Source organism: Ornithorhynchus anatinus, chromosome 1, assembly GCF_004115215.2.
Source record: "Ornithorhynchus anatinus isolate Pmale09 chromosome 1, mOrnAna1.pri.v4, whole genome shotgun sequence".
Taxonomy (NCBI): Eukaryota; Metazoa; Chordata; class Mammalia; order Monotremata; family Ornithorhynchidae; genus Ornithorhynchus; species Ornithorhynchus anatinus.
The window spans coordinates 50,248,048-50,273,385 of record NC_041728.1 but is presented as its reverse complement, the minus strand read 5'-3'; the positions used below and the strand labels follow the sequence as shown (position 1 = coordinate 50,273,385).

Sequence of the window (25,338 nt, the reverse complement as noted above, 5' to 3'; positions counted from 1 at the left end):
TTCTCCTCCTTCTCCTCCTTCTCCTTCTTCTCCTTCTCCTCCTTCTCCTTCTCCTTCTCCTTCTCTTTCTCCTCCTTCTCCTTCTCCTTTTCTTTCTCCTCCTTCTCCTCCTTCTCCTCCTTCTCCTCCTTCTCTTTCTCCTTCTCCTCCTTCTCCTCCTTCTCCTTCTCCTCCTTCTCCTCCTTCTCCTCCTTCTCCTTCTCCTCCTTCTCCTTCTCCTTCTCTTTCTCCTCCTTCTCCTTCTCCTTCTCCTCCTTCTCCTTCTCCTCCTTCTCCTCCTTCTTCTCCTTCTCCTCCTTCTCCTTCTCCTCCTTCTCCTCCTTCTCCTTCTCCTCCTGGGCCCCGCCGGACCCGTCCTGCACGGATGCTGCCTGCCGAGCGTTCAGCGCAGTGTTCTGCGCCTAGTAGGCGCTCGGCAAATACGATCGAGTGAGCGGGGAGCGATGTCCCTCCGGGTAGAGGGCAAAAAAAACCCCTCCCCCTCCGGTGTCCCGCCGGCGCCGTCCTGAGCGAATCGTACCTTCCAAGCGTTTAGCGCAGTGCTCTGCACCTAGTAGACGCTCCATAAATAGGATCGAATGAGCGGGGAGCGAAGACCCTCCAGGTAGAAGGCAAAAAAACCCCTCCCCCTCTGGTGCCCCGCCGGCGCCGTCCTGGGCAAATTGTACCTTCCAAGCGCTTAGCGCAGTGTTCTGCACTTACTAGGCGCTCGAGAAATGCGATCGAATGGACGCATGAGAGGGGAGCGATGCCCCTCCGGGCAGAGGGCAAAAACCCTCCCCCTCCGCTGCCCCACCGGACCGGGCCTGGGCGAATTGTACCTTCCAAGCGCTTAGCGCAGTGTTCTGCACCTACTAGGCGCTCGAAAAATAAGATCGAATGAGCGGGGAGCGATGTCCCTCCGGGTAAAGGGCAAAAAACCCTCCCCCTCCGGGGCCGTCCTGGCCGAATTGTACCTTCTAAGCGCTTAGCGCAGTGCTCTGCACCTACTAGGCGCTCGAGAAATGCGATCGAATGAGAGGGGAGCGAAGACCCCCTCCGGGTAGAGGGCAAAAAAACCCTCCCCCTCTGGTGCCCCGCCGGACCGGTCCTGGGTGAATTGTACCTTCCAAGCGCTTAGTGCAGTGTTCTGCACCTACTAGGCGCTCGAGAAATAGGATCGAATGAGCGAGGAGCGATGTCCCTCCGGGTAGAGGGCCAAACCCCATCCCCCTCCGGTGCCCTGCCGGCGCCGTCCTGGGCAAATTGTACCTTCCAAGCGCTTAGCGCAGTGTTCTGCACCTCGTAGGTGCTCCATAAATAGGATCGAATGAGCGGGGAGCGATGACCCTCCGGGCCGAGGGCAAAAACCCATCCTCTTCTGGTGCCCCGCCGGTGCCGTCCTGGCTGAATTGTACCTTCTAAGCGCTTAGCGCAGTGTTCTGCACCTAGTAGACGCTTGAGAAATGCGAACGAATGAACAAATGAGCTGGGAGTGATAACCCTCCGGGCCGAGGGCAAAAACCCATCGCCTTCTGGTGCCCCGCCGGTGCCATCCTGGCCGAATTGTACCTTCTAAGCGCATAGCGCAGTGTTCTGCACCTAGTAGATGCTCGAGAAATGTGATCGAATGGACAAACGAGCTGGGAGTGATAACCCTCCGGGCCGAGGGCAAAAAACCATCCCCATCGGGTGCCCCGCCGGCGCTGTCCTGGTCGAATTGTGCCTTCCAAGCGCTTATCACAAGTGCTCTGCACCTAGTAGATGCTCGAGAAATGTGATCGAATGGACAAACGAGCTGGGAGTGATAACCCTCCGGGCCGAGGGCAAAAAACCATCCCCATCGGGTGCCCCGCCGGCGCTGTCCTGGTCGAATTGTGCCTTCCAAGCGCTTATCACAAGTGCTCTGCACCTAGTAGGCGCTTGAGAAATCCCAGCTCCGCCGCTTGTCAACTGTGTGACCTTGGGTAAGTCCCTTCATCCCTCATTTGTAAAATGGGGATCAAGGCTGTGAGCCCAAGTGGGACAGCCTAATAACCTTGTATCTATCCCAGCGCTTAGAACAGTGCTTGGCACATAGTAAGCTCTCAACAAATATCGACATTATTATTATTATTGAATGAATGGTCCGGGGAAGCGGGCAGCATTCCTGGGGCGAGAAGTCTTTGAGAAAAATCCGTCGTCGGTTTGCAGGTGTATTCATTCAATCGTATTTCCTGAGTGCTATGTGCAGAACACTGTACTAAGCACTTGGAATGGACAATTCGGGAACAGATGCAGTCCCTGCCCAATGACGGGGGCCCCATCGAAGTCCGCCAAACCCCAGGGAGAAAGAAAGGAGCCGGTGGAGGATGCCAGCCGGGGAGGTCACCCATCGCCCCTTCCACCTGGTTTTCAGGGCACATTTCGCTGGTGATTTAGCAGCAGGGAGCCGAAACCCGCCGCAGCCCCTTCGGATGCCCCCGAGGGTGGAGTTTTTATAATAATAATAATAATGATGGCATTTGTTAAGCGCTTACTATGTGCCAAGCACTGTTTTAAGCGCTGGGGGGGGGATGCCAGGTCATCAGGTTGTCTCCCGTGGGGCTCACAGTCTTCATCCCCATTTGACAGGTGAGGTCACTGGGGCCCAGAGAAGTGAAGCAACTTGCCCAAAGTCACACAGCTGACAAGCAGCAGAGCAGGGATTTGATAATAATGATGATATTTGTCAAGCACTTAGTCTGGGCCAAGCACCGTTCTAAGTACCGGGGTAGATACAGGGTATTCAGGTTGTCCCCCGTGGGGCTCACAGTCTTCATCCCCATTTTACTGATGAAGTCACCGAGGCCCAGAGAAGTGAAGCGACTTGCCCAAAGTCACATAGCTGACAAACAGCAGAGCGGGGATTTGATAATAAGGATGGTATTTGTTAAGCGCTACTATGGGCCAAGCACCCTTCTAAACGCCAGGGTAGATACAAGGTGATCAGGTTGTCCCCCGTGGGGCTCCCAGTCTTCATCCCCATTTTACTGATGAGGTCACTGAGGCACGGAGACATGAAGTGGCTTGCCCAAGGTCACCCAGCAGACAAGTGGAGGAGTCAGGATTAGGACCCAAGCCGGTGCTCTTGCCACTAAGCCATGCTGCTTCTTCTATCTAAAAGAACTGGGGGGAGGGGAGGACAGATTCCCCAAGCCACTTTTCCCTCTTATTTTTTTCATTCTCTACAGCTGTCCGTTAGGAGATGCTAAATCGACCCCGGTGATCTAGGTCACGCGTACAGGTACACAGACAATTCCAGCCACTGCTAATTTTGCTTGACCGCCCTAGGTCTTTTAGAAAGGAGGAGAAGATATTAGGCAGTCTGGGGCTGTCCGTTGAGTGTTATTGCCCTGGAGTGGCAGCGCTTGTTGCTAGTCTCTTAAACACCCCCCTCACTGCGCTGTCCTGATTCTCCATTGCACCGGCTGGGATTTGGATCGGAGCCTGTGGCTCTCCATTAATGGGATCTTTGATGTTTTTGGAGCTCATCAGGAAAAAAAAAAGGCTCTTCAAATTAAAGTCAGGAAAAAAAAACAGGGCAGCAGCTCGTCAAATTAAAGTCGTGGTAGTGACTCCTTATTTTGAATCTAGGCATACGGTGAATTGTGCATTCCATTGGAAATGGGCAACATAGAAGAAAGTGAATCGATCAGAAAGGGCAAGGGGAGAAGGGAAAGGGGAGGAGAACTTAAGGTAGAGGCAGGAGGAAGGTTTCTATTACAATACACTCTTCTATGCCAGTGGACCATGGTGTTGTTTCAGTCCTTTCCCCTTAGCCAAAAAAAAATCTAGTCATGTCACTTTTCAGAATTTTTTTTGAAGTACTCTATTTTACAGTTTTATGTCCCCCAAAACTTCTCAAAAAGAGCACACTGTTGGTCTGAGTTCATAGCCAGATCTTTAATGACCGGATGTTAAGAAATTATTTTAGTCCCCAATCCTCCCATCTCACTTCTATCATTGCTGATCCATCTCCTTCCCAGTGCTTCACAGTGTCTGCTGGACCGGATGAATAAATCCAACCTGAAAAATCAATCTGTTGACTCCCCCTCCCTGCAGGTTATGAAGATGACACTGAAACCCTACTGTTATACTTCAGCCCCACCTCCACATCCTGCATCTTTTTATGGAGAAAATCAGGTAGACCTTCTGCAGCTGGAAGAGCAGTCCACTTAAATTCCTCCCTTGGTAATGCCTGTTAATGATAGCTGAATCACGGGTTCGGAGATGCTGAATCCAAGTCTTCAGTGATACCGAACTTGGTTTAGATGAGGTAACAGGTGGGGGTTTCAAGTGAATAGAGAATTGGTCTTGCTTTTTGTTATCTGGAATGTCATTCTGGGGACACTTTGGGGTAGATACTTTTCCTGTTTTTAGGTTGTTTTTTAAAGTACAAACTAGTTCTTCTAGCGCATCACACTAATGTGAACTTTGGGGTTCTGATACAGAAATATAAAAATGATCAAGTATTTTATTTTTTACCAAATTTCTTTTTGAACTGTCTTATAAAACAGAGGTGGAAGTAGTGAAATTTCAGATCTTCTGATATATTGAAACAGTGGTGTTATTTTCTAGGACTTAATATGGAACTCATATGAAACCAGCTCCTCTCTACTGGAAATTGTTCGTTAGTGGTCATTATATACTTTTTCTGATTCATTTTTGGTTACGCTATTCCAGTATCCATGATTAGTGGGTGTTTTGAGAAGGGAAGAAACAAATGGAGCTTTGGCACAGACTATTCAAAGCCGTTGATGATAGGACACAAATCAAGCATATATAGTCATCCAGTTTTTCCTCCTCCCCTTCTTCCAGGCTGGTTTGAAAGAAAGAGAGTGGGCAGCTGTAAATCTGCAGTGTTTGGTTTAATTTGTCATGATCAAGAATTCTCTCTTTCTCTTCCCCTCCTTTACTTCTCTCCCTCCCTCAGGCATTAAGTCATTACACATGGGAGGTGGCACAATCAACTTCAATCAACTCCACCCCTCAGTGTTCTCATAACTAGCCTGCTTCATCACCCTTTCCTTCCTGCCATCTGGGGCTGGAAATGCCACAGGCTCCACGTGGGCTGGAGATTTTGCAGCTCTGAATGGGGACAAGCGTCTCTGTGGCACACATGGGGTGGGGATATCCATGTCATGAACAGGGGCTGTTTGCTGACTGGAGCCTGTGCAGTCAGCAGGCTCTTATGAGGACTGGGGCTGTGGAGAGCAAGGTATTAGGTAGGGGTCTCAGGGAAGTGAGTGGGGCTAGGGCTTTAGGGGTGTGAGTTGGGGCTGGCATGGTCTGAAGTCTTTGCAGTGTGAATATGGGCTTGGACATGAGTAGAGGTCAGCATGGCAGTGATGGGTCTTGTGCGGTACCATGGAGACCACAGTCAGGTGTGAACTAAGAAAGCCACTCACATCCAGCATCAGTGATCTGGTTGTCATATATCTGCTGTGTAGCAGCTATTGTTTATGTAACCTCTGCATTATTGGAAAACTGGCTGTATTTTTCAGTTTAATAGGTTGGTTGAATAATTCTTCCTATTTGAAGATTCTCCCTCCCCCCGTCCCCCGCCACACATATCTAGTCCAGTTTAGCCAGTTTCAGGTATTTTTCTCTCTGATATTAATAGTGACTTGAGGCTTTCATGAATTGAAGTGTTTGAGAGGGGAAATGTGGTAGGTAGCATGCCACTTCTCTGTTTTGCACTTCCCAGGCACTTCATACAGTACATTGTGTCCAGGTGGGTGATCTGTAAATTTTGTTAGTATTATTTGTAACAGGTCTGTATCTGAAGTAGCAAAAAATAGATGATTTCATGTCTTTATTTACAATGATGAGATTTGGCAATATTTAGGATTTTTGTAGAGCAGGCTTGTGTGGGTCCTTAGTAATTTTCAGGCTTCTTTTCAGGCTTTAGCACTGTGTTGACTTTGTCAAATAGTGTTTATTTCTTCCATGTTTCATTGTATTGTTAGAACACTCATTTACTATCAAGTTCCTATTGGTTTATCTCACGGGGTGGAATATGAAGGTCATTCCCTCTGTGAAAAGCTCTGTTTCAAAATATAAAGGACCTTCTTTTAATCTGAGGCATGCCAGATGCTCACATTTCCAGACCCTTGGGTGCTGGCCTTTGGGACCTTTTTAGTGGGACTTTTTAGTGGTTTGCGGACTGGAATTGTGTCAAAGTGACCCTCTTCAGTTTTGAGGTGTCTTTTGAGGACTGAGCCAGCCTTTCTGAATTCTCTAGGACAGTATTTTAGTTTTAGCCCCTATATCCCTTCTGACTCTTCCTTCTCACTTTTTCTCCCAGCTTTCCAAACATTCCAGTTCATTTAGGAAGCATTCATGAAAATCAGTGCAGTTTGTATATTCTGGTAACCTTCCTAGCAAATAAGAATCTCACTTGAAAGAACTCAGTCACCTTCCAGGGAGTTCTACTCCGGGGGGGTTCTCTTGGAGAGTCTCCAGCCCTGGGTGAGTTGTCTTGACCAATATCCTATGGAGACTTCAGAGGCCCCATAACTAAGTCAAGTTTCAGGAGCATTTGAGCAGTACACTTCAACTCAGAGGTGGCGTTCCTTTAGTCTGTGGGTGCCTGCCTTAAGTTGATGGGCACTGTGCTGGGAAATTTCTGCACCTCTTCACTTTCCTTCTTTTGTGTGTTTATGCAGCAAGTTCACATAGTTAAATGTCATCCATTTTACATTTTGAAAAGTGTTTGAATGGCCCCTAACCAAGCAACTACTGAAGTTACCAGGGGATCGGCAAGATGTTGATGACTTACACATCTAAAAAGATGTTGATCTGGATTCCCTTGTTTGTTCCTGTACCCTACACCTGCCTGTCTTTGCCACTGAAGAAGGATGTTCCTGGTTCTCTGGGCTCAGGATTTCCAGTGATAGAGAAACGAGAAGCCTTGGTATTCTAATATAAAGGCAGTGAACTTCAGAACTATGCTGAAGTCATAACAGAGCCTTGCTTTCACTGGGAAAGCTAGACTGAAGAGCCACTGTCTTTGGGGCAGGAAGATAACTGACAGCTGCTGGGCTGCAGACAGATTCTTTGGTCTCTGGCTTTTTCTGTATCATCTAGGGCAGAAACCCCAGTAGTGTGTTCATTTATGTGGGAGGGGCCTAAATCATTCCTACCCAGAATCCTGACTGCAGATATGCATAGCTTGGGGAAAGGGTCCAACTCACCCATCTCTGTGGCTTGTAGATATCTATGTGGAGGTGTTTATGATCGGCAGCAAGATCTCAAGGATCTCAGTATCTACCAGCCAGTGTTCAAAGCTTTCCTTCAAAAACACTTCCTCCAGCAGGTTTTCCATGACTCATCCACTGCCCCCCGCCAACCCCCCGCAACCTGGTCATGTCTGCTACTAGCCATGCTATTTATTTGTTTCTTGCTGCTTTTACTGTTTCCAGTTGTACCTCTGTTTCTCTTGTTCCCTTGTCATGAATGAGTCTCCTGTTTTTGCCATTAGAAAACCATGTCTTTTACTTTACCGGCGAGCTTGTAGTATAGCTAGTACCCTGCACCAATGATGATGGTGAAAATTAACCAGTAGTATGTAGAAATATCACTCGGCAAATAAGTCTCTCCCTTCCAATATTTACCCGTTACTCCACCTCAATCAGCAGTAGTTATTTAAGGCCGAACTTGAGCAGAGAATGGTAGTAAGTGCTTGGTACTAAGAATTAGCAGAGGTGATCCCTGCCTCCAAGGAATTTACAGTGAGAAAGCCACTAAAATCAAATCCAGGTAGGAGCAAGGAATATAATATAAAGATAAATTCTTAAGTACTCTAGGAGGATGTGCCTTATCCAAGTCCCTAGATGATGTGGAGTTACTAAAGTGACAGTTGAGATTTAGGGTGGGGTGGTGATAGATGAATCAGGGAAGGCCTCCTGGAGGAGGTGTGATTTTAGAAGGACTTTAAAGATGGGGAAAGTAGCGATCTGCCGGTTGTGAAGTGGGAAGGAGTTCCAGGCAGGAGGGAGGCTGTGAACAAGAATTCCGTGATAGGAGAGTCAAGAATGAGGACAGGAAAGTAGGTTGTTAGCGAGGAATGAAGCGTGGGAGCTGAAGTGTAGTGGGAGAAGGGAGAGAGGAACGTGGTGGGGGGAGAGAAAGCTGATTGAATGCCTCAAAGCTGATGGTGAGGAGTTTCAGCATTATACAGAGGGGAATATGCAACCATTGGAAGTTGGTGAGGTGACATGTGCCAAGCCACGTTTTAGAAAAATGATCCAGATGACAAGATATGGACTGTAGAGAGGAGAGACACCAGACAGGGTTATCAATGAGGAGGCAGATGCAGTAGTAAATCTAGGAAATGGTGGGTGCCTGGGCCTGTGTGGTGGGCATTTGGATAGAAAGGAAGGGAAGGATACTGAAAAGGTTGTGGAGGGAGAACTGACAGGGTTTAGCAACAGACTGGATACGCAGTTTGAAAGAAAGGGAGAAGTCAAAGCTAATGCCAAGACTACAGGCTTGAGTAACCTTAAGGATGATGGTGATAGCAACTCTTCTGATGAGGTTAGGTGGTGGACTGTTTTGGGGTGAAAAGATGAGTTCAGTCTTGGACATACTGAGTTTGAGGGAGTAAAATCTGTGCAGAGTTGTCCTGGAGGCTAGAGGAAATGGAAGTTGTCAGAGGAAAGAAGATAATGATAATTATAATTGTATTAAGTGCTTATTATGTGCCAAACTCTGTATTAAACACTGGGGTAGATACAAGACAATTACTTCAGTCACATTCCCTGTCCCACACTGGGTGCACGGTCCAAGTAGGAGGAAGGTCAGGTATTGAGTCTCCATTTTACAGGAAGGAGCTGAGGCATAGAGGAATTACTTGACTTGCCCAAGGGTGCAAAGTAGACAAATGACAGAGGGGCATGGCCTAGTGGATAGAGTATGGGCGTGAGAGTCAAAAGGACCTGGTTTCTAATCCCAGTTCTGCTACTTGTCTTCTGTGTGACCTTGGATAAGTCACTTAACTTCTCTGGGCCTCAGTTACCTCATCTGTAAAATGGGGATTAAGACTGTGAGCCCCATGTGGGAAACACTCTGTCCAACCTGATAAACTTGTACCTCCCCCAGCGCTTAATACAGTGCCTGGCACATAGTAAGTGCTTAACAAATAATGTTAAAAAAATTTAAAAAGAACAGGATTAGAACCCAGGTCCTCTGACTCCCAAGCCCATGCTCTTTATCCTGAGCCATGGGAGTCATCTGCATCAAGCAAAGGTCCTGACTTTTGGCTTTAAGACTGTGCATTTGTTCTCATAAAATATCAGCTCTCTTCACCTGCCATTCATGCCCTCAGCCATATTTCATGCAGAGTATTCATCTTGAAAAATGAACCAAAGTGAAAGAAATGTATTTGAAATATCTCAAGATGTTTACATCAGGTGGGAGAAGGGAATCTTACCTTTTAGAGACTTGCCTTTCAATAGCAAACTTCCTTTATCATTCTCTATTTGAATAATACATGAGGACCTCTAAATTGGGAAGAAAAAGGTGGAAACTCATGTAAGATTTTATTCCGGCTACGCATTGAGGAAAGAGCTCGGGAAGTGAGGTAGCAGAAAAGCAGTAGAGGAAAAACTGAGATTAGAAGGATTTCTTTTTCAGATCTTTTCATTAACTATTTCACTTTTTGGATTTTTTTTAGTGAATGAGGAATCTTTAATTTATGACTTCCAAGGAAATAAGGTTGCTGATTCATTCAATTCGGTCGCATTTATTGAGTGATTACTATGTGTGAGCACTGTATTAAGCGCTTGGAAAGTACAGTTCAGCATTACAGAGATATAATCCCTGCCCACACCCAGTTTACAGTCTAGATCTCAGTGCTTATTTCTATTAATGTCTGTCTTTCCCTCTAGACAGTAAGCTGGTTGTGGGCAAAGAATGGGTCTACCAAGTCTGTTATATTGTTCTCTCCCAAGCGCTTAGTACAGTGTTCTCCACACTGTAAATGCTCAATAAATACCAATGATAATAATAATAATGTTGGTATTTGTTAAGCGCTTACTATGTGCAGAGCACTGTTCTAAGTGCTGGGGTAAACACAGGGGAATCAGGTTGTCCCACGTGGGGCTCACAGTCTTAATCCCCATTTTATAGATGAGGGAACTGAGGCACAGAGAAGTTAAGTGACTTGCCCACAGTCACACAGCTGACAAGTGGCAGAGCTGGGATTCAAACTCATGAGCCCTGACTCCAAAGCCCATGCTCTTTCCACTGCACCACGCTGCCTAATTTCAATGTTAGTTTAATTCCTCTGATGGAGTAGGGAATAGGGCCAACTGCTGTCAGTGTTGAGAATTTTGTATACAGTAACTATTCAATTTTATAATTAGAAATGCAGCAGAACAAATGTAAAGTATTTCCAAGCCCAAAGTAAGAGGAAGAAAGTAAGAAATGCCAAGAGGGATATGCTAGGATATGTCATTGTGATATTTTGTATATGTTTCATTCCTTCCTTGGTAAGTCCCTCATTAATTTTTAAAGAGTTATTGTCAGAAAAAGCTATTCTAGGGTATATTACCGGCTGTCACAACATTAAGAATTCTTTAGTTAAAAACCTGAGATGATTGTACAGGTATAGCCTACTTCATCCTCGGTCTAGATGCAGGCCTTAATTTTTTTTTCTTTTCCAGGAAATAGCTGTGGAAACCTCTGAGTTTTCAGCATTCTATTCAGGATTTCTTTAAAACAATCATGGCAGGAAGGACATGCACTTGTAATAAGTTTAGGACAAGATGTCTTTACTGTGGCTCAATGATTTTGTGCCTTGGCATCCCAAGATATTGAAATTAGCACCTTGTTGGTGTCCTGGATAGCTGATATTAATTGTAAAATTGGCACCTACAGTCAATGCCTTTGTGGGAGAGAGTGCTCTGCATTTTTTCTGGGTGCTCAGTAAATTATTGCTGACTGACTGATGCTTGCATCAATAATTCAGTATGTTGTCCTCAATTCAATAATATTGTGGTGTGTTTTCTTTATGCAAAAGATTGATACTTCATTGACTGTCAGGTAATTACTTTGGCTCATTTACTCACTGCTCATTCTTGATATCAACACTTCCCTTTTACCTTGGAGTGTTGAAGTATCACACATAAATCTATGCTCTATTCCTTGAGTTCAATCTATGAATATCTTTATAATTGTTTTGATCCAAAGCCAATACTGAGAACTTCTGATACCTTTGATACACTGACACCCCATTTTTAAGAAATTCATTTTGGTTTTTGATTGATTCCCCTTCTTTTCCAGGTTTTCCTCAGACCTCTCTGCCTCCTCTCATGCCTTTTTTGCTTTTTCCTTTACTTTTCATCTCACTGTCTCAATCTTTCTGCATCCCTAGCAGTTCAGTCCTATGCCCTCTTGTCTATTTAGATTATCTAGAGTACAGGGGATGAAAGCATTCCTGGATACGTAGATAATCTGTATAATTTGGTTTATTTTTATCCCAATTTGATTGCCCTACTTCCCCTCTCTTTGCTCCTCCTACCCCCCCGAGCATTGGCAATTGAGGATAGGGGAGAGTAGGAGTCAGGCAAACATGTGGCCAGCTCCAGGATAGACTTGCTGATTTGGAACCCTGGCTTAATTTTTTAAAAAAACTTCTTAATGGTATTTGTTAAGAGCTTACTATATGCCAGGCACTATGCTAAGTGCTAGGGTAGATTCAAGCTAATTAAGTTAGACACAGTCCATGTACCATGTGAGGCTCCCAGTTTTAATCCCCATTTCACAGATGAGGTAACTGAGGCATAGAGAAGTAAAGTGACTTGACCAAGGTCACCCAGAAGATAAATTGAAGTGTAGGGATTAGAACCCAGATATTTCTGGCTCTCAGGCCCATGTTCTCTCCACTAGGTCATGGAATTGGAATAGTTAGTTCTTAAGCATTTTAAATGATTTTCTTAATTTGGGGGTTACATCTAAAAGCAGGTTTTTTTAATGATATAGTTATCAATCTGGTATTTACTGAGTGCTTACTATGTGCAGAACACTGTACTAAGCTCTACTTGGAGCATACTAGCGCTCTACACTACTACAAGTTCTACTTGTACAATACTTGAATTAGTCCAAGCTCTACTTGTACTGTACTTGGAGAGTACAGCAGAGTTGGCAGATACATTCCCTGCTCACAACGTTTAGTTATCCTTCATATTCAAAGATGGTGCTACTGGTGAAGTTCACACATATGTGTGACTGAAAAAGAAAAGACTGATGGACAGAAAGCAATAACATGCACAAAGAATGTAAGCTGGGGAATAATGGGTGAAGAATGTGCAAAGTGAAGACTTTTGGAACAGAGAGAATGGTGTTATTAACCGACAGAGGCAAGAAAGTTAAGAGGTCTGGTTTGAGTGATGACCAGAAGCTTAGTTTTGGCTGTGTTTAATTTGAGGTATTGGCATGAGAGCCAAGTGAATATGACCTGGAAGAAGGTGGAAATGAGAGATTGTAATTTAGATGAAATTAAATGAAATGTAATTTAGATGAAAGAGCACGGGCTTTGGAGTCAGAGGTCATGGGTTCGAACCCCGGCTCTGCCACTTGCCAGCTGTGTGACTTTGGGCAAGTCACTTAACTTCTCGGTGCCTCAGTTCCCTCATCTGTAAAATGGGGATTAAGACTGTGAGCCCCACGTGGGACAACCTGATTCCCCTATGTCTACCCCTGCGCTTAGAACAGTGCTCGGCACATAGTAAGCGCTTAACAAATACCAACATTATTATTATTATTAGATGAGAGCCTGGGCCTTGATAGGAGGTAGGTTTGGGAGTTATGGTGAGCCTACAACAAACTGCCTTATTAGTGACTGTTTGTGATTCCCCTGGACAAGAACAAGGAAGAGTCTGATGAAGGCACTGGTGTGCTCTACTTGAGGCAGGTGATTGTGGACTTGTGGGGGGCGGAACATCGAGGGAGGTGTGGCTTTCTCTACCTATTCTGCCTGTTAACGGGCCTGGACCAATCAGTGACTGCACGTAGAGCCACAGCTGCGACACCTAATGCAGATAAAAGGTGGTCATTGTGAATCACGAGGGGGCACCTGGAGCTAGCATAGAGGGGAAGAAGGATGCTAAGAGCAGCAGAAGACAGCAGCACTTGGAAGCCAAAGGAGAACCATTGGCAGAACGGGCTCCTTTGATCACATTCTGGTATTGGACCCGTGGTGGAGTGGAGTGAGTGAGAGTGTGTGTATGTGTCACTCCCTTCCATGCTGGTAAAACTAAGTAAAAAACTTTCCACAGTAACCTCGGCGGTCAGAGGTGTGGTTTGAATTAGACTACATGTCACTGAGGCTCCCTTGGTCCAGGAAGGTCCTGGTTGGTACAAATGAGGGTCTCGCGACAGGAGTCATCTTCCATATAGGTGGTAGGTAGAGTAGGACGAATGATTAAGCTTTCTGAGATAGTGAGTACAGAATAGGAAGAATAAGGGCCCCAGAATGTAGGTGCCATTAAAGAATGCTCAAGATGGTAGATGTGGTGTAAGGACTCACGAGAAAGAGCACGTCTTCCCACTCCTCAAACATCTCTAATGGGTTACCTGTCCATCTCTGCATCAAATAGAAACTCCTTCCAATCAGCTTTAAAGCTGAGCTCAGCCAACTCTCCCCCTCCTACCGAATCTCACTGGTCTCCCACCACAACCCAGCCTACTCACTCTGTTCCTCCAATACCAACCTGTTTATTGTGCCTTGATCTCATCTTCTGACCTGGATGTATACCTTCCACCTTCATATCCACTAGATCGTCACTCTTCCCATTTTGAAAGCCCTATTAACGTTATATTTCTTCCAAGAAGCCTTCCCTAACTAACCTTTAATTTCCCCACTCTTTTCTTCCACCTCCCTTCTGTGTGGCCTATGCATTTTGGGGGTGCAGCACTTTGATACTCATTCCACCCCCCCCCCCCCCCGCCCATAGAACTTATGTACATATCCTTATACTCAGCTGCTTCCCTTATGTGTAATTTTTTATGTCTGTGTCCCCCACTATATTGTAAGCTCCTGGAGGGCAGCTCTATTGTATTGTACTTGTCCAAGCACTTAGTACAATGCTCTATGGACAGTAAGCACTCAATAAATACCTAGATAGTGCACTAGATGAAGTATTGCTTCCCCTAGCCAATAATGAGTGTATCAATGTGTTCCCAACATCCAAACTATATATTAGAAAATGGGAGCAAAAAGCAAGTATACAGGGGTTAGCTGGATAAATAGCAGTGTGAATATGTAGCAGTAATAAAATTGAATTTTTTTATATGTACACTTGGTAATGTTTTATTTTCAAAGTGTTATCTTTTGCAATCTATTCAACAGAAGGCACTTGGTGCTAAAGTATTGGAGGTCTACCTATCATTATATAATTCAGAATTGAAGGGGTTTTAATCACAGTTTGTCAGTCAAAAACTTCAAAGGTCAAAGAGGAGGGCAAGGGAAGTATTTAAGCCTAGGTAAACTTTACAGCATTATCTTGAAGTGAAAAACACCACTTCATGTAGAAGGGTAGAGAGCATTACAGTTTTGTAAACCTTCAATTTGGAGCAGAAGCCTGCTATTATTTTGCCAACAAACGCACTCCAGAAATGTTGGGTTTCGTGACTTGATCTTCTACTTAGATGAGCATCAGGGCATTCAAACAGTAGTATTCACTGAACAACTACTATATTTAGGAAATTGTACTTAGTGCTTAGGAGAAAATCATGAAGATACGATTCCTGCCCTCAAAGAATTTACAGTCCAGCAAGGGAGAAAGACACAAAATTATTTGCAGAAAGAAGAGGAAAGGAAAAACTAATATGTAGATGAGAAGGGGCTTAAATATTATGGTGTCAGTATGTACAGAACTACTGCAGGTGAATAAATGCCTAATTAGTGCAGTACTGCTGAGAAGGTAGAAGGGGAATATGGCTTGGGGAGAAGAAAATTAATCAGAGAAGGTCTCCTGGAGGAAATGGGATTTCAGAAGGGTTAGATGATGGGGAGAACTCTGGACTGGCAGATTTGAAAAGGAAGGGAGTGCTAGAGAGGAGGAAGGGAGTGCTAGAGAGGAGGAAGGGTGTGAACAAGGGTTTGGAAATGGAAGAAATAAAGATAAGGCACAATGTGTAGGTTAACTTGAGAAGAGCAGAGTTTGAGCAGTAGGGTAGTGGAAAAAGAGTAGATAAGAGATGGACAGTATTGTTACATTTACTGATGCCTAAGTAGCAGAAATATGTAAAAACATCCAATTATATGTTGCTGATGTTGTGAGCCTCTGTTTTATAGTAGTGAATGGCAGTAGATTATAGTGTTCAAGATTATCGAGGTGTTGCTTTGCAGGATTTCCTCCAAAATGAGGGTTTAGCTATCTTCACTCTTTAGAGGTGCTCTAATAGAATGTCCAGGACCACATATCTGTTTTAGTAATGGTTAAAAGAATGATTCTTAGCAGCACCCTGCCTCACTTTGGATCTCTTCACCCTTGGCATTCCGTCATTGTATATGTTCCTTTACCAGATGTGTATGTGACAACTGATGCTGTTTTCCAGGATCTTGAGAAACTGTTGAGTATTCATGGTATATTCCTTTTTTGTGGACGTGAATATCGAATGCTTCTTGACTGTTAGCTTGTTGTCGGCAGAGAATGTGTCTACCAACTCTGTTGAATTCTCCCAAGTACTTAGTACAGTGCTCTGCACAGAGTAAGCACTCAGTAAATAGCATTGATTGATTAATCATGCACAAAATGTTGATGGTTGCCAATTGTTAATAAATTTAAAATTTTAATAAGGTACACTCAGTTTTCCTAAAGCATGGGGATTGCAAAATTATGCATAAAAGAAAACTCCTATTGTAGTAATTACCATCTTCAAGAAAAGTGGTGTGTAACTAAATGTACCTGGTCATGTAACTGTATTACCCTGCCAGCAAGAGACTAACCACAATCCCTTGAATGGACTACAGTAACTGAATCTCATTGTAGTTTCAGACTAAAATGTAACACAGCACATATGATCATTGCTGTGTGACAGAGATAGAAAGTGTGCCTTTGGTGGAGCCATATTTGCTTCATATTTGTGTTTTTTGTTGGTTTTTGCCCAAGAAGGTTAGAGACTGCCACCTCTGGCAAAAATTCATTCCTTTCTTAAAAATTGAACCCATCTTGACCCTGTGGCTATGCATCAGCAGTTGGTCTAGCATTGATTTAGTCAGATGAGAATCAGAGATAGCATTATTTCAAATTCATCTTTTACGTGAACTCAGAGTATTTCTTTGACCAGTCCTTTTCTCATTTATTTTTTGCTACTTTTCTGCTAAGTAGTTGTGTAGCACTACAGGTACAAAGAAGTGAAGAAGAGTAAGTTGTTTTCATAATATTTAAGCTGTATTAAAGCTGCAGATTTTAGAAAAGCAGAAATGAATTGCCCCCCTGATTACAGATTTGTCTAATGATCTTAAGTAGCCAAGCCAGTGCATAGGCTTGAACATCTTTAAGATCATTAGATAAATGTGCAAGCAAGAGGACAGCTAGTTTCTTCTTGAAAAAAAGATTGCTGCTTAAAGATTGGATAATTAGCTTTGATTATTTTAGTTTTAGCCAAAAAATTGCTTTTTGACCTATAGTTCCACTTTAAATTGTGTAAGATTTTGTGGTTGTATTTTTCCACCCTGTAAGCATAATCCTTTTATCTTGAAGGTAAGACAACATACTATAGGGCAGTATTTCTCAAAATTAGCCCCCAGAGCTGCAAATGGGCACTGGAGAATTTCCGTATGCTCACTGGAAGACGGAGAGACAAAGATGAATAAAGACCAAGTGATGCAGAAAAGGAATCACAAATTTAGAGATGGAGTGAATGTATTTTAAAAAATCATGAATGTTGCTTAGTCAATCAGTGGTATTTATCGAGCACTTACTATGTGCAGAACACTATACTCAGTACTTGGAAGAATCTAGAGTTGGCAAACAATGAGCTTACAATCTTGGGGGGAGGGGGACAGGCATTAATATGAGAAGCAGCGTGGCTCAGTAGAAAAAGCCCAAACTTGGGCATCAGGTCGTGGGTTCTAATCCCGGCTCCACCTCTTGCCAGCTGTGAGACTTTGGGCAAGTCACTTAACTTCTCTGGTCCTCAGTTACCTCATCTGTAAAATGGGGATGAAGACTGTGAGCCCCACGTGGGACAACTTGATCACCTTGTATCCCCAGCGCTGAGAACAATGCTTTGCACATAGTAAGCGCTTAACAAATACCACCATTTAGTTATTTATAATGTAAAAATAGCGTTTATAATAATTTAAATATTTATATACATATAAGTGCTATGGGTTTGAAGGTAGGGTGAATATCAAATGCCCAGAGTTCATAGATCCAAGTCCATAGGCAATGCAGATGATGGGAGAGGGAGCAGGGGAAAAGAGGGTTTAATTAGGGAAGGCCTGACCATATAGTGCTTTGAAGGTGGGGAGAGTGATCTGGCATATGTGGAGGGGGAAGGAGTTCCAGGCTAGAGGGAGAATGTGGAAAAAGAATCAGTGGCAAGATAGATGAGATTGGGGCACAATGAGTAAGCTGGTCAAAGGGAGTTAAGTGGATGGGATGGGCTGTGGTAGGAGTTCAGTGAGGTGAGGTAAGAGGGGGTGAACTGATTGAGTGCTTTCAAGCTGAAGATAAGGAGTTTCTCTGATGCAGAGGTAGCTGGGCAGCCATTGGGAGTTCTTGAGGAGTGGGGAAACATGGACTGAATGTCCTTAGAAAAATCATCTATGAAGTGTAGACTGGAGTGAGGAGAGACAGGACGCAGGGAGATCAGTGAGAAGGCAGATGCAGTAGTCAAGGTGGCAGAGGATGAGTGCTTGGATCATTGTGGTAGCAGTTTGGATGGAGAAGAAAGTGCAGATTTTAGCAATGCTGTGAAGATAGAACCAACAAGATGTGGTGACAGATTGAGTATGTGGGTGGAATGAGAGAGAGAAGTTGAGGACTGTGCCAAGGCTATGAGCTTGTGAGATAGGGAAAATAGTGATATTGCCTATAGTGTTGGGAAAGATAAGTGAAGGACAGGGTTTGGATGGGAAAACAAGAAGTTCAGTTTTGGATGTGTTTAGTTTGAGGTGTCAGCAGGACGTCCACGTAGAGATGTCCCAAAGGCAGGAGGACATTGTGGTCGGGGAATGTGTCTCCCAACTCTGTTATATTATACTCTCCCAAATGCTTACTCCAGTGGTCTGCCCACAGTAAGCGCTCAGTAAATTGATTTGAGGAAATTTGAGATTGCAGAGGAGAGAGGTGGGAGCTGGAGATGTAGATTTGACAGTCATTTGCAAAGAGATGGTAGTTTAGCCATGGGAGTGAATGAGTTCTACAAGGGAGTGGATGTAGCTGAAGAATAGAAGGGGATCCACAACTGAGCCTTGAGGGACCCCCATTTTCAGAAGGAGGGAGACAGAGGAGAAGCCAGCAAAAGAATCTGAGAAGGTATAGTCAGAGAGAGAGGAGGACAGTCAAGAGGAGTGTCAGTTTAGCCAAGCTTAGATAAAATTTCATGGAGAAGGGGGTGGTCTGCAGTGTCAGAGGCAGTTGAGTGGTGTAAAAGGATTAGGATAGAGTAGAGGTCATTAGATTTGGTGAGAAGTAGGTCATTGGAGACCATAGAGAGGACTAATTCTTAGGAGCGAAGGGGCATAAACCAGATTGGAGGGCATCAGGAAAGAACTGGAGGAGAGGAAGTGGAGGCAGCAGGTGTAAACAACTCAAGACAATTGGAGATGAATGGTAGGAGGAAAATAGGGTGAAAACTGGAGGGTGCTGTGGGATCAAGGGAGAATTTTTTTTAGGATAGGGGCTACTTAAGCTTATTTGAAAGCAGTGGGGAAGAGCTGTTGGAAAGTGAATGGTTGAAGATGGCATTCAAGGAGGGAAGAAGGGAGGGGTTGAGTGTTTTAAAAAGATATGAAGGGAGGGGTCAGAAGCACAAGTGGTGGGAGTGGATTTAGAGAGGAGGTGAGAGAACCCTTGTGTTACTGCAGGGAATATAAGGGAGAGTCAAAGAGGGGAGAAGAGCAGGTGAGATTTTAGGGAGGTCACACCTGATTCTTTCAATTTTGTTGATGAAATATGTGGCCAGGTCATTAGGGGAAAGAGATGAAGTGGGTGGTTGGGCCAGGAGGTTTGAGAAAGCAGTTAAATATCTGGAACAGCTGGTGGAGATGGGTATGGGAGTGAATTAGGAAGGAGAAGTGTCATTGGGCAGGGGAGAGGGTCGAATTGAAGCAGGTGAGAATAAATTTAAGGTTTCCATTTGTCACATTTTTTATTTTAATAAGGTTTCGGTTTGTCACATTTTTATTTTAATAAGGTGTGCTCACCAAAATGCTATATTTATATGAAATTTGTACTAAAAACTGTTAGAAATTGGATTAAACATTATATTTTCATACCAGCAAGGTATTGTAGAATAATTTGAAGAAAATGTACTAGTTCCCACAGAAAAAACAGTCTTCAAACAGTCTTCAATTCTGTCAAATAAATGCCCTCAAAAGACATGTTTTTTAAAAAATTTTTTAAGATTGAGTTTATATAGAGCCAGAGATCCATCTGTTTAAAATAGTTTGTAATTTGCCCTACAGTGTGCTAGGTGCATATAAGATACTTAGTAAGTAGCATTTGAATTTGATAGAATGATGATTTTCTTAAATACAGACTTGCCCCTTTGAGAAACTGTCTCTACTCACCCTCCAGATGTTATGAGTGATCAAGTTCTTGAGGAGCTAGCTCATTTGAAATCTTCTAGATGTACCTAATGCTAATTCAAATTGTGAAAGCATTTAAATGCACCCAGAACTGCTGCTTCATTTGCTAACTGATCTAGATCTCAGGGAATTTTACCTAGAAAATAATTTGCTTGAGGGTAAATTAATTTTTACTACTTAGATCTGATTTTGCAGAAGTTGCCACTGAACAAATGGAAAAACTTGATGAAAGTTAGGTCCCTTGCCTGAAGAGCAGATTGGCTAAAGGCCAGAACATTGAAGGGGTCAGAAGCCCTGCGGGGTGGGTTGGGGAGGTGGGTCACTCCATTTCAGAATGGACCCAGGTATCTTGATTGATCTGGATTCTGTAGTGTTTTCAGGTGCTCTCTAGGGCAGGTCCCAGGATCTCATTCCTCTTTCGGCCTCCTGAATTGTGGGAAGCTGGCACATGGGTAGCAGCATTTAATCATCTCCAGGAGGAGAAGGGTTAAGGAGCAGGCTCCTTGTTCTTCCCTGGTGAAGAGAAGTGTTTTTAGGGTGTGGGTTCTCTATTGTATTGATCTCAGCCATCCTGTAGCGTATATTTTTTGGATCCCTAGTCTTGTGTGAGAAAATATCCAGTGGCTCAAAAAACATTCCAGTAGGCATCAGACTTGGTTCCACCAAAAGATTTACCCATGTAGGTAGAGAAGGAACAGCCAGTGACTAGCCAGAGTTTCAAACAACTAAACTTGAGGTGTGGTTTTGAGAAGCAGTGTTGCCTAGTAGAGAGAGCAAAGGTCTGGGAATCAGAAGGACCTGAGTTCTAGTTTCAGCTCCCACCACTTGTCTGCTCTATGACCTTGAGCAGGTCACTTCATTTCACTGTACCTCAGTTACCTCTTCTGTAAACTGTGGATTAAGACTGTGAGCCCCATGTGGGACATGGACTGTGTCCAACCTGGTTACCTTGTATCTACCCCAGCACTTAGTACAGTGCCTGGCACACGGTAAGTGCTTAACAAATACCTTGTAAAACAAAAAAAACTTTGGATGAGGGGTTGGTGAGGGAGAGGGAGAAAAAAAGTCAGGTTGGGATGGATCAAGAGGTATGGAGAGAGACCATGGCGGTCTACAAGTATGATGGGTTGGGGAGAGAGTGCAGGGAGTCAGAAAGACTGCTGTGACAGAAAGTGGGGCTGCAGTGTCATTAGATCAGGGAAATTGGCCAGAGGCTGGTGCAAAGGAAGAAAACTGAGACCAAGTTGAGAAACAAATGTCTGCTGGTGGCTACATGATAAGCAGGGCAGGCCTGGCCAAGGTGGATGATAGGCTGGACATCACACATGTTGTCCCAGGTAGTTAACATAACGTGATAATGTCACAGGCCAGACCAAAGGCTAAGCATCCCAGCCTCTCCTCAGCCTACTGGGCAAGGGACCGAAACTCCCCCACAGAAGTTGTCCCTGGACTTTCTCCATCTTTCTCTCCGTGCTCTCCTAGTAGCTCTTTTTCTCTGCAGCCTAGTGGAAGTGTGGGCCAAAGTTCTGATTATGCAAGGATTATAAGGTGAGGCTGTTCTCTCCCACTTGGTGACAGTGATGATAGGGAGAATCACAGTTGGCCATGAAATCATATTTATTGAGTACTTATTGTATGTAGAGTACTGAAAGTGGATTTGGGGAGGAGTGGGGAGCAATTGGGTGGACTGTGAGGGAATGGCTTAGCTGAACTGGATTGTGCTGAACTGGATTACTAAAAAGATCACCTCTACCCTCCTAATGCCATTATCTTTATACCTCGTCAAAGAACTTGCCCCCTCCTTTCTCCCCTCCCTGACCGCCATCTATAATTGTTCTTTCGCCAATAGCTTCTTCCCCACTGCTTTCAAATATGTCTATGACTCCCCTATCCTAAAAAATCTCTCGACCCCACAGCTCCTTCCAGTTATCACCCCATTTCCCTCATACCATTCCTCTCCAAATTCCATGAGCGAGTTGTCTACACTCACTGTCTAAAGTTGCTCTACTCCTCTTCTCGACCCCCTCTAATCTAGTTTCCATCTTCTTCACTCTTCAGAAACCTCCCTCTCAAAGCTTACCAATGATCTTCATGGCAAATCCAACAGCCTCTACTCCATCCTAATCCTCTTTGACCTCTTAGGTGCCTTCAACAATATCTACCACCCCCTTCTCCTGGAAACATTATCGAACTTCATCCTCACTGACACTGTCCTCTCCTGGTTCTCCTCTTATCTCTCTGGCCTCTCATTCTCAATCTCTTTCATGGACTTCTCTTCTCCTCCCACCCTTTAACTGTAGGGGCCCTCAGGGTTCAGTTCTACATCCTCTTCTTTTCTCCATCTACACCCTATCCCTTAGAGAACGCATTCACTCCCATGGCTTCTACTACCACCTCTATGCGGATGATTACCAAGTCTACATTTCTAGCCCTGATTTCTCTCCCTTTCTGTAGTATCGCATTTCTTCCTGCCTTCAAGACATTTCTACTTGGGTGTCTTACTATTACCTCAAACTAAGCATGTCCAAAACAGAACTCCTTATCTTCCCACCTATACCCTGCCCTCCCCCTGACTTTAACATCACTGTAAACAGCACTACATCCTTCCTGTTTCATAATCCTGTAACCTCGGTGTTATCATTGACTCATCTCTCTCATTCAACCCACGTATTCAGTCTATCACTAAATCTTGTCAGTTCAACCTTCACAACATCGCTAAAATCTGCCCTTTCCTCTTTATCCAAACTGTTACCACATTAATAGAATCATTTATTGTATCCTTTCATTCATTCATTCAGTAGTATTTATTGAGCACTTACTATGTGCAGAGCACTGTACTAAGCACTTGGAATGAACAAGTCGGCAACAGATACAGTCCCTGCCTTTTGACGGGCTTACAGTCTAATCGGGGGAGACAGGCAGACAAGAACAATGGCAATAAATAGAGTCAAGGGGAAGAACATCTCATAAAAACAATGGCAACTAAATAGAATCAGGGTGATGTACATCTCATTAAACAAAATAAACAAAATAAATAAGGCGGTAAAGATATATACAGTCAAGCGGATGAGTACAGTGCTGAGGGGGTGGGATGGGAGACGGGGAGGAGGGGAAGGAAGACGGGAGAAGAGGGTTTAGCTGGGAGAGGTGAAGGGGAGGTAGAGGGAGCAGAGGGAAAAAGGGGGGAGCTCAGTCTGGGAAGGCCTCTTGGAGGAGGTGAGTTTTAAGTAGGGATTTGAAGAGAGGAAGAGAATTAGATTGTCTGAGGTGAGGAGGGAGGGCATTCCAGGACTGCGGGAGGATGTGGCCCAGGGGTCGACGGCGGGATAGGCGAGACCGAGGGACAGTGAGGAGGTGGGCGGCAGAGGAGTGGAGTGTGCAGGGTGGGCAGTAGAAAGAGAGAAGGGAGGAGAGGTAGGAAGGGGCAAGGTGATGGAGAGCCTTGAACTCTAGAGTGAGGAGATTTTGTTTGGAGCGGAGGTTGATAGGCAACCACTGGAGGTGTTTAAGAAGGGGAGTGACATGCCCCGATCACTTCTGCAGGAAAATGAGCCGGGCAGCGGAGTGAAGAGTAGACTGGAGCGGGGCGAGAGAGGAGGAAGGGAGATCAGAGATAAGGTTGACACAGTAGTCTAGCCGGGATATAACAAGAGCCTGTAGCAGTAAGGTAGCTGTTTGGGTGGAGAGGAAAGGGTGTATTCTGCCATGATTACTGTATCAGCCTCCTGGCTGACCTCCCTGCCTCCTGTCTCTCCCCACTCCAGTAATCTCACTCTGCTCCTGGATAATTTTTTACAAAACCTTCAATCTTTGTTCTCCCATTCTTCAAGAACCACCAGTGATTGCCCATCCACCTCTTTATCAAATGCAAACTCCTTACTCTCTGCTGTAAAGCACTTAATCACCATGCAACCTCCTATTTGACCTTGCTGCTCTCCTACTATAACCCAGCCAGCACACTTTGCTCCTCTAATGCCAGCCTACTCATTGTACCTCAGCATGGCATTGTGGTTAGAGCATGGGCCTGGGAGTCAGAAGTTCATGAGTTCTAATCCAGGCTCCTCCACTTGTCTGCTGTGTGACCTTGGGCAAGATACTTCACTTCTTTGGGCCTCAGTGACCTCATCTGTAAAATGGGGATTGAGAATGTGAGCCCCATGCAGGACAGGGACTGTGTCCAAACCGATTTGTACATTCCAAGCGCTTAGTACAGTGCTCTGCACATAGTAAGTGCTCAATAAATACTATTGAATGAATGAATGAATAAATGATTTGCTTGCACCCACTCCAGCACTTAGTATGGTGTCTGGCACATAGTAAGTGTTTAACAAATACCATCATTATTATTATTATTATTGTTATTATCATCTCAGTCTCGTCTATGTTGCCGCTGACTTTTCCCCACATCCTGCCTTTAGCTGGAATGCCCTTCCTCTTCATGTCTTACAAACAATTACTCTTGCCCACTTCAAAGTCTTATTGAAGACACATCTCCTTCAAGAGGCCTTCCCTCACTTAAGCCCTCATTTCCCCTTCCCCCCACTCCCTTCTGCATTCTGATTTGCTCCCTTTATTCATCCCTCCCTCAGCCCCAAAGCACTTTGGAACATATCTGCAATTCATTTATATTAATATCTGTCTCCCTCTCTAGACCGTAAGCTCATTGTAGGCAGGGAATGTGTCTACCAACTTGGTTATTTTGTACTCCCAAGTGCTTAATACAGTACATTGCATATAGTAAGCACTCAATAAATACAATGGATTGGTTACCTTTAACTCAGCTCCTCCATCAGCATGCACTCCCTGTAACTTCCCCCTGATGGTGCAGGACCCTTCCCTTGGGTGTGAACCCTTTGTCCCCTTGGCCCCTGCGCATAGCTCTGCAGGACTTGCTGTGGGAGGAGAGGATGCTGCATGGCAGCTGCACTGCTTGCGGGCACCACCCCCTCCAGGTCTGTGAAGTCTGGTGCAGCAATGCCAGTGCTGGAATGATCTCTCTGGCCCTCAGTGGTTCACTAGAACCTTACTCCACTGAGTTCCCATTTACATCCACCACTGCTGAAGGGAAGAGGACCACAACTGGGAAACTGCTGGAGTTTGAGGAGGAAGGAAGCTGTAGAAGGAAGAGAAAATGAGGGAATTAAATGAAAGAGGAAGTGTAGATATGGCAGGGGGGAAATGGAAGGATCTGCTCATTTTTCAGTGGCTTGGGCTAGATTAAAGTTGTGATTGATCTTTGAGCTTTAGGGTAGCGTAAATGTAAGTTACTCAAATGTAGTTTGTGTAGAAATTCTAACAAAAATATTTCATTTTTAAAATATGATTTAATAAAAGCAATATGTATCCACCCTGCTATATTGTAATAATAACAGTGATGGTATTTAAGTGCTTACTATGTGCCAAGCACTGTTCTAAGCACTGGAGTAGATAGAAGGTAATTAGGTTGTCCCATGTGGGGCCCACAGCCTTAATCCCCATTTTACAGATGAGGTAAATGAGGCACAGAGAAGTAAAGTGACTTGTCCAAAGTCACACAGCTGCCAAATGGCAGAGCCGGGATTAGAACTCAT

The 25,338-nt window shown here is 44.5% G+C and overlaps 1 protein-coding gene across 8 annotated transcripts in view; it reads left to right on the top strand.

The window, feature by feature from the left end:
* EML5 (EMAP like 5) overlaps nt 1–25,338 on the top strand; it is a 169,951-nt gene that overhangs the window by 665 nt on the left and 143,948 nt on the right. The gene's annotated exons all lie outside the window — the stretch shown is intronic.